The sequence below is a fragment of the Microtus ochrogaster genome, chromosome 18 (assembly GCF_000317375.1).
Source record: "Microtus ochrogaster isolate Prairie Vole_2 chromosome 18, MicOch1.0, whole genome shotgun sequence".
Lineage (NCBI taxonomy): Eukaryota > Metazoa > Chordata > Mammalia > Rodentia > Cricetidae > Microtus > Microtus ochrogaster.
Window position 1 is genome coordinate 2,339,977 of NC_022020.1, and position 8,859 is coordinate 2,348,835.

The 8,859-nt window shown below is 40.0% G+C and overlaps 1 protein-coding gene across 6 annotated transcripts in view; it reads right to left on the reverse strand.

The window, feature by feature from the left end:
• Positions 1-8,859, reverse strand: part of Fhod3 (formin homology 2 domain containing 3) — a 430,213-nt gene that overhangs the window by 75,776 nt on the left and 345,578 nt on the right. The gene's annotated exons all lie outside the window — the stretch shown is intronic.

Below are 8,859 nucleotides of genomic sequence, written 5' to 3' on the forward strand. Positions count from 1 at the left end.
GAGAGAGAGAGAGAGAGAGAGAGAGAGAGAGAGAGAGAGAGAGAAGCGTAAAGCAGCTTGGTTTGAATGGAGGGTCTACCAGCACCCAGGTAGTCTTACACAATCAGTAGGCATCTGAAGCCCTTCTAGTTGAGAAGCCTCATCTGTAGACGGTGATAAGCAAACTGCTTCCTATACTGGTAGGACTGAAGATGGCAATGTATATAAACGCCAAGCAACATGCTTCGCCTGTAAGTGATCATCAGTTGTAGTCATGGGAACCACTATAAATATAGAAGTTCAGGCTGGGGCATTACATGTATGTACATATATTTATACAATAGATGGGTACCTTTATATTTAAATTTATATTAAATTTTAATGTATAAAGTTCTCTGTTGGAACTTTGACTACAATTAACTTTCAGCCTAATCCGTTTACACATTCTACCGTATACTAACTTCTCTGTACATCTCAAAATAATGGCATCATCTGAAAACCTGGAGCTTGGAAGACAGACAGAAAAGACATGAGAGAGGCTTAAGAAGTGAATCCAATTAAGGAATTTTCTTCAGTTTTAAGAATCATCCAGGGACACTCTGTATGTCAAAGGCCAGCTCTTATTACCAGCCAGAGTTCATGTAAAAACTAGACCATTCTCAACTGAGTAGAGGCCTCAATGTGGGGGTGGGCAGCCTAGCATGGGAATCACAGGAATGTCAAGGAAGAGAATGGGTGAGAGATGAGAAAACTGGAAACTCAGCAAAAATGTAAAAAGGGGATGAGCTGGGGAGTCAGCTGGGTCTCTGGGGAATAAAATACACCATGAACAGCTATTGCTTCTGCTTGTCAACAAAGTTTTCCAAATATAAGATCAAGCACCTTTGAAATATACTGTCTCTTTATCCAAGGATGCAGAGGGGGCAAAACATATGTAAGTTCAGAGACAATAGATTTGCACAGTTGGGGACATGGCACTCCTCAGTGCTGAGAAAGATGGGATCCCATGTCACACACATCCAAGTCATCTTCACGCAAATGTAAGTTACAAATTGGGTGGGAAGACAGAGGATTGCAACTCATTATCTTTATAACCAAGTTCTGTACCCCAGGCTCACAGGGAAGGTTTTAATGAGCCCTGGACTCATAGGCATAGAAAGAATTTATTTAATTTTCACCCTAAGAAGGCCATACTATGCTGTATAGAGTCTATATTTTCTGAGTTGTTGTAATTTTGCAATTTTATTTTTAAAATGCTATATGCAGGTAAACCTGATGCACAAACAGTGTAAAGGGATTCCTTTAGTCTCTTGCATATTGATTGATATTAAGGATATTAATATAATAATTTATATATAATATTATATAATAAATTTATATAGTATATCAATCTGATGCCCCTAATATCCTTAATATAATAATTTATATATAATATTATATAATAAATTTATATAGTATATCAATCTGATGCCCCGCAATAGAGAAAATATGCTCTTCTTACACACACAAAGATTTAAAACCTGTCATTGGATCACTAAGAACATGAACAGATAGATGACCAGTACCCATGTCATGTGATCATAATGCAGTTAAATTGAAAATAAACAGTAAGGAGATAAATCTGAAATAAAATCCTCATTAACTGTAAAATTTAACACACTTCTAAATTTTGTCTTCATACACAAATATATAAAATCAGGCCAAGAATTTGATTCTATTAAGCTAATCCATATCTAAATCACCACCTCAAATGGGATTTTCAGGGAACTTTACAAATGAGTCTGAAATCTTTGTAGAGGATCTGAGACTATTGTTCTTACTATTATTTATTATTATTATTATTATTATTATTATTAATTTGAATAAAACAAAGCAGAGCTTTGTCTCATGAAATGCTAAAACCATTCACAAACCACAGCAGCCAGGTGTGAATGTGATCTTGATTCATAAGTGAAATGGATTCATGGAAGGAGGTCACTGCCTAGCACACAGACACACAGACACAGACACACAGACACACACACAGACAGACAGACAGACAGACACACACACACACACACACACACACACACACACACACTACTAGTTCATACACGCACGTCAACACACATCAGCAGAGGCACTGATAGGCCCTGTACAAATGGTGTCAGTCACAGAATTCAGGGAGCCTTTCCTCATACCAAACATGGGGAAAAAATTCTAAACAGTTAAGCCAAAAGTGAACCGTATATGAAATCAACCTATGCTATGTAGAGTGCTACAAAACATGCCTTCCTCTTGTAGTAGAAGCGGTGTGACCACACCATTCCTCCTAGGGACACAGCATCTGCCGACTCACGCTTTGGTCTTCGCAGGAGTCCTCTGAGCTGAGGTAAATGCTGCCCTCACCATCTAGGCTACTGTCACTCACATCCCTGCTTGTCTGGGTGATGGTGTTTTCCTGAGCTTCACGCTTGCTGAAGATCCCTGGAACGTTCCTCCTGGAACTTTGCACTATCACCAGGGATCCAGAAATCTCCCACATGCTAATTAGCAATAAGGAATATCTTCCTCTATCTCTTTCTGATATTTGACCGCAGGGATTTGGTTTTGTTTGTTTGTTTGTTTTTGAGAGGAAAGAGAAACTTGAAGGACATTATTTTTCTCATAGGAATTGAACATTTTTTCAATTACACTAATGTCAGAAATACAGGACTGGTTCCAGAAAGAAATGAAATGATAGACTTGAGAGTGAGAAAGAGTTTCTTTCTTTTTTTCTTTTTTTTAGATTTATTTATTTATTATGTACACAGTGTTCAGCCTCCATGTATACCTGCAGGCCAGAAGAGGGCACCAGATCTCAATACAGATGGTTGTGAGCAACCATGTGGTTGCTGGGAATTGAACTCAGGACCTCCAGAAGAGCAGTCAGTGCTCTTAACCTCTGAGCCATCTCTCCAGCTCCAAGAAAGATTTTCTTAGGTTTGGAAACGAGCAGGTCCTTTAGCTCCACTCTGTGGAAGACATCTCTTCTTTCCCAGTAAAAAAGCATTCTGCCCAACAAGCTGATACAGCCAGTTCAATCATGACTTGAGTGGTTTGGGATGCCTCTTAGCTCCTAGCGAACAGACTTAGACCTGGGCTGAGTGAACACAACACAAATGATCTGACCTGAAGTGGAGATGGAGGGCTCTCTGTCATCAGTGATCTTTCCCTTTTGATGATGAATTGGCACCTTGTTGATCTAAGAATCTGCAGACAGACTAAACATGAGATTGGAAGTCTTTCTAAAGACAAAACTGAGGCAAACGGGAGAGAGGAATGCTAGCTTTAGTTTTTAAAACAGTTGAGAATCATTCAAGACAGTCTCAGTCTGCCAGCTAGCCTGCAGCTGCTGGGCCAAGCAATGGCCCTAAGCTCAGAAGCCAGCAGCTTAGTCTTATTTGTTCGTTGCACAGTGAATTCAAATGGACACACAGCATCTTCTAGAGACAGACCTCAAGTGGTACAGCTTGGTACAGCTGGGGCTAACAGAGCTAAAAGTGTAAGACCTCAGAAAGGTGTATTACACAATAAACCCAAGAATAAAGGAATACTGGGTTTCCAACAAGGCAAGATTTGTGATATACTGATTAAAAATGCCAATGTAGGAAAAGAAAGGACACACACACAAAGTCATGTGAATAGTCCTTGTAACTAAAGCTTATAGACCCAAGGAAGCACACACAATAGGTGTAAGAGCCCAGTCAAAAGAGTAAATTGGCAATGCAGAAAACTAATTAGTGAACTTGAACAAACAATGACATCAATAAAAGCAACACACTAAAATTCCAAGAAAAAGAAGAATCCACAGAACACTAATAATGCTTGGAAAACCACTCAACATGTAACTGGAGTGATCATAAGAAAGGAGAGATTAAATATTTTTTAGAGAAATAGACACTGAAAAGTTTCCCAAATATTGAGAACTATAAACCACTATGCATAGAAATTTCATTAACCCCCACATACAAGAAATATCAAGAATACCATAGCAATTCATATCAAACTCAAATTGAAAAAAATCAATGACAAAAAGATAATCTTAAAAACAGAGAAAACAGATGCACTGCACAAAGAACAACAGTAAACATGGCAAATTATTGTCAAAATTGATGGGAAAGAGATGAAATTCAAAGAAGAAATGTAGAAAAAAACAGATGAAAAACAAACAAAGAACTTCATCAATAATTCTTTTGGGGAGCATGGAGGACAGTCATACTTTATTTAAACTAGAAAATGTATTTTGTTTACATTGCACCAAGAATTATCTAGTTTATATGGGTTTGTAGAAGTAGCAAATTCCTATGGAAACACAAGTTGAAATAGCTATCTGAAAATACATGCAATACACTAAAAAGAAAACCCCCCTTCCTCAGGAACTCTTTGTCCCAAATGTGCAGTTCTGAATACATCCTGAGGAAGTTACAAGGAGTTTGTAAAGGTCAAACACATTATTCTTTTCATAGCGGAACTCACAGAAGCCAGAGCCGCCACTGCAGCGTCTAACAGCCTGCAGATTTACGCAGTGTTTCTGTTAGTGTTTATAAAAATGTAAATATTTTGTAATTGACATTTTAAGTTGCCCTTTAGACTAATGTATTTTTCTATAAATACATTAGAGCTATAAAACTACAAAACTGAATGTTTTATTTCTTCCTTTATTAGGCATTTTAGTCATTTTATTATATATTTTTAGATTGTTGAATATGTTTTTAGACATGGAAATGGCTGGCAATTTTTGGTATTTAATATGCCATGGATTTCTATAAATGCTTCTAAGACAAGGTAAGGAGAGATGACATGATATATTTTACTGCCCTTTTAATCAAGCCTCTTGGTTACCAACTCGCATTAGTTAAAATTGGAGATATGTACAGCCAATATTATCCTAAATGGAGAAAAACTCAAATCAATCTTATTAAAGTCAGGAATGAGGCAGAGCTGTCCACTACCTCCACTCCTTTTTCAAAACAGTTCTGGAAACACTAACTGGAGAAATAAGGCAAGAGAAGGAAATGAAATAGACAAAGTCAAATTATCCTTATTTGCAGATGATATTATACAAAAATTTACTGAATATACAGAAAACATTCAGAAACATTCAACAATTTCAGCAAAGGATCAGGGTACAAAATCAACTTTAGAAATCAGTAATCTTCTATACAACAACAAACACACTAAGAAAGAGATCATGGAAGCACTCCTATTTACAATAGCACTGAAGACAATCAATTGTCTTGAAATAAACCTAACCAAGGCTATGAAAGATCTCTATAATAAAAACTTCAAACATTTGAAGAAACAGTGTTGTGGAATAATCTTTTTTTATACCATGAAGTGTCTTTGCCAAGGCACCTTCTCATGGATTTAATTAAAAACTAAACAATCACTAGCTAGGTAGGAGGTATAGGAGGGACAGCCAGACACAGAGAACTCTGGGAAGAAGAAAGGTGAGGTTGCCAGGAGACACAGGGAGAACAAGACAGGTTGGAAGACAGATAAAGTGTTGAGTCATGTGGCAATACATAGATTGATAAAAATGGGTTAAGTTGTAAGAGTGATTTAGTAATAAGCCTAAGCTATGGTTAAGCTTTTACAATTAATAACAAGTCTCTGTGTCATTCATTTGGGAGCTTGCAAGCGGGACAGAAAGTTCCGCCTACAAAAGAGATAGACACTAGAAAATGGAAAGGCATCCTTGTTCATGGATTTGTAGAAATAATATTGTGAAAATGACCATTCTACCAAAAGCAATTTATAGAATCGTGACAATGACCAACATGGCAAGACTTGGATAAAGGTACAATAAGTGGCACTCATATCATCAGTGGCAATCAACAGCTGTCTAATTGGACTTGAGGCATACTCAACAGGAGGAAAGTCACACCGGATACTAGAAATCTAGCAGCTTCCTATGGAAGGTCATGGGCCTTAAAAAAGAATCTACTATTACCACTCTGCTAGACAAGCATAATCCCATCCTACATCCTAAATCTTCTCCTTATATCCACAGATGATATAAGGATATATAGTTACCTTCTCTTAGCAAAGAAGTCTGACAAATGGAGACCATCACAGAAAACTACAACTGGACACAATGCAGACAGCAACGGATCTCAGGGAGTCCAGCCCAATTGGGCACAAGTACATCTCAGTTCCTGTATCTGTGGTTCAGGGAAAATCTCCAAAATGGGGATGGAAATGCTGTAAGCACAAGAACACTGGGAAGTCGGCTGTGAACTAGTCTCTCTCAGAAATGGCCACATAAATAAGATGGGAACAATGGCAAAATTAATGGACACATAAACATGAGGAAAGCTTGGGGACCCCACCCCAGATAAAGAACTAGAGACAGCTAATGACTACTGGGAGAAGCAGAATTAGCCTTTCCCAGGGATGAACCCCCTTATTTTTCCATATATGTATGCAATAATAATCAGAAGAAAAAGAGGCTCTCAACGTGAGAGTTGAGGAGAGGAATGGAAGAGTGGTTCAAGTGGGCATTGCTGGGAGGGGCTGTAGAGAGGAAGGAAATGGGGAAGTGATAACATTCTATTTGACTTTTAAAAAATTTAAAAATTTTAAGAAAACATAAAAATATTTTTGAGCTTGATAAAATGTATAAACCTTTAGCCAGAAAGATAATGAAAAAGGACATAAAACAACAGTACCAAGCACGGAGAGATGACATCACTGTAACACATATAGCTACTGAAGGAACAAGAGGCAACTATAGACAAGTGTGGCTAATTAACTTGATCAACTAAAAACCTCTGAAAGACAAAGAAAAAGGAAAGGAGAACCTTAACTGTTCATACTGGAGGAGCATCTGTTGAAGAAATGAAATGTATGGTTACAAGTTTTCCAAGAAGAAAAGTCCAGTTGTCTTCATGGGCAAATTCTAAAGACTATTTAGAAAGGAGTTGCGCCAATCCCTCAGGAGAATATAACATCATGTTAACAGAAACCCCATTTAAACATGCAACTGAATCCATAATGATGGTGGTTGCTTAGGGAGGCACGAGAGTATTATTGAAGGTGAGAGATGCACCCACGTGCATTACCTTGGTGGTGCAAATGGCTTTGCTGGGACACATATGACAGAATTCCTATGGAATTTTCATTTGTCAATTTTACTGTGAAAATGGTTGGGAAAAATATCCTTTGATTGGTTCAAGTGAAATAAAATCTTATTGGTAAAAGAAGCAAATGTTTCCCACATAAAAATGTAATCTCTAATTAAATATTAACAAAAAGCCAAGTGAAGTCTTCACTGTGTCTGATATTTCAAATTATCACTTAATTTACAAGGGGAAAATGCAATTTTTCCACAAAGATTTATATGATCACAGAACAGTATAATGAGGATAATTACACCGAGCGTGGGATGGCTCCCCCACCTGACTGTGAAACTGAGTGTCACATGACCTGGGGAATAAAGGAGGAAGTGGCAAGGGCAGTAACTTCTGCCCAAGACTGTCACAGCTCACAGCTGGGGCACTGTGCTATCCAGCCCCCCAGTTCAGGTGGCAGGCCCAAACTGCTCACTTCACACAGCCAGGAAGAGAGAAGGGAAGGAGTTAGGGGATCCATAATCTTTCTAGAGGACATGTCCCCAATGACCTTAAGGCCTTTCTCTAGGCTCCACCTCCTAAGGGCCCAACTCCCTCCCAGGAGCACGAAGCCATTAACACTTGATCCTTTGGTGGACACTCAGCAACCAAACTAGAGTACCCTAGGTCAGGAAATGTAAACACCTTTCACATCTGGGCTGCAGCCAGTAAAACAGTGAGGAAACAAGTCCCGGAGCTAACGCCAAGAACATGCTGCTGCCCTCCACTGTCACCACCGCAGTGACCCCGAGGACACCCGCTGTCCAGAAGGCTGCCACTGCCTCCTGGTGTCTTCTTCAGCAGGCTACACACTTGGTTTCTGTGCAGTACTGAGCTTCCAGGCCATGGGTGGGAATCAGAGGATTCACGCAGGGAGCTAGGGAGGTTGGTCCCCCAAGGAGTCTCAGGTTACCTGACTGGCTCATGAGAAGGCACAGGGCCATTCCTTCAGGCCCTGCTGTCCCCAGGCTTCAGCCATCTGCTGGCTGCTGTTGCTGGCCCTGACCTGAGCACTGAGCAAATCTTGCCCATTTTCTCCTCCCTTCTGACTTTCCAGCCTTCTGTCCAAGACCCTGAGTTCTCCAGCACAAAAGGAGGCCAGTCCTCTCTTGTCACGGCTCCAGGTCCCCCTTGCACAGCTTCACGACTCCACTATTCTGGCAGCTTCCAGAAGCACTGACTGCTACAAGCTGTCTGGCAGGTTGGCTGACAGACTGATGTCCACCCTGCCCATCCCTGTCTCCCACTTGGGGTCAGTGCTCCCTCTGTTCTCTCATCTCTGAACACCAGATTCACTCCATGCCATCCCCCAGTCTCACATCCTGTCCAGCTCTTCGAGACCATGGTTTAAAGAAAGGTATAGACTCATCCCATCTCCTCAGCTCCTCTTGACTGTCTGCCCCTTGCCTCCAACCCTTACCAGTAAAGCAATGAAAATTTTATCTTATGTTGGCAGCTAGCTCAATTTCCCATACTCCTTGAAGGGTATCCCTCTGAAAGAAGGCTCTTTCTACTTGCATGGCCTATTCTCCCTCTCTCTCTCTCACCCTTCCTTCCTTCCTTCCTTCCTTCCTTCCTTCCTTCCTTCCTTCCTTTCCTTCCTTCCCTTCCTTTTTTCCTTCCTTCCTCCCTCCCTCCCTCCCTTCCTTTCTTTCATGTGTGTATGATATGTATGTGTATAGGTATGCAAGCCCATATAGTTTTATGGTCAATGTAATCTCTCTCTCTCTCTCTCTCTCTCTCTCTC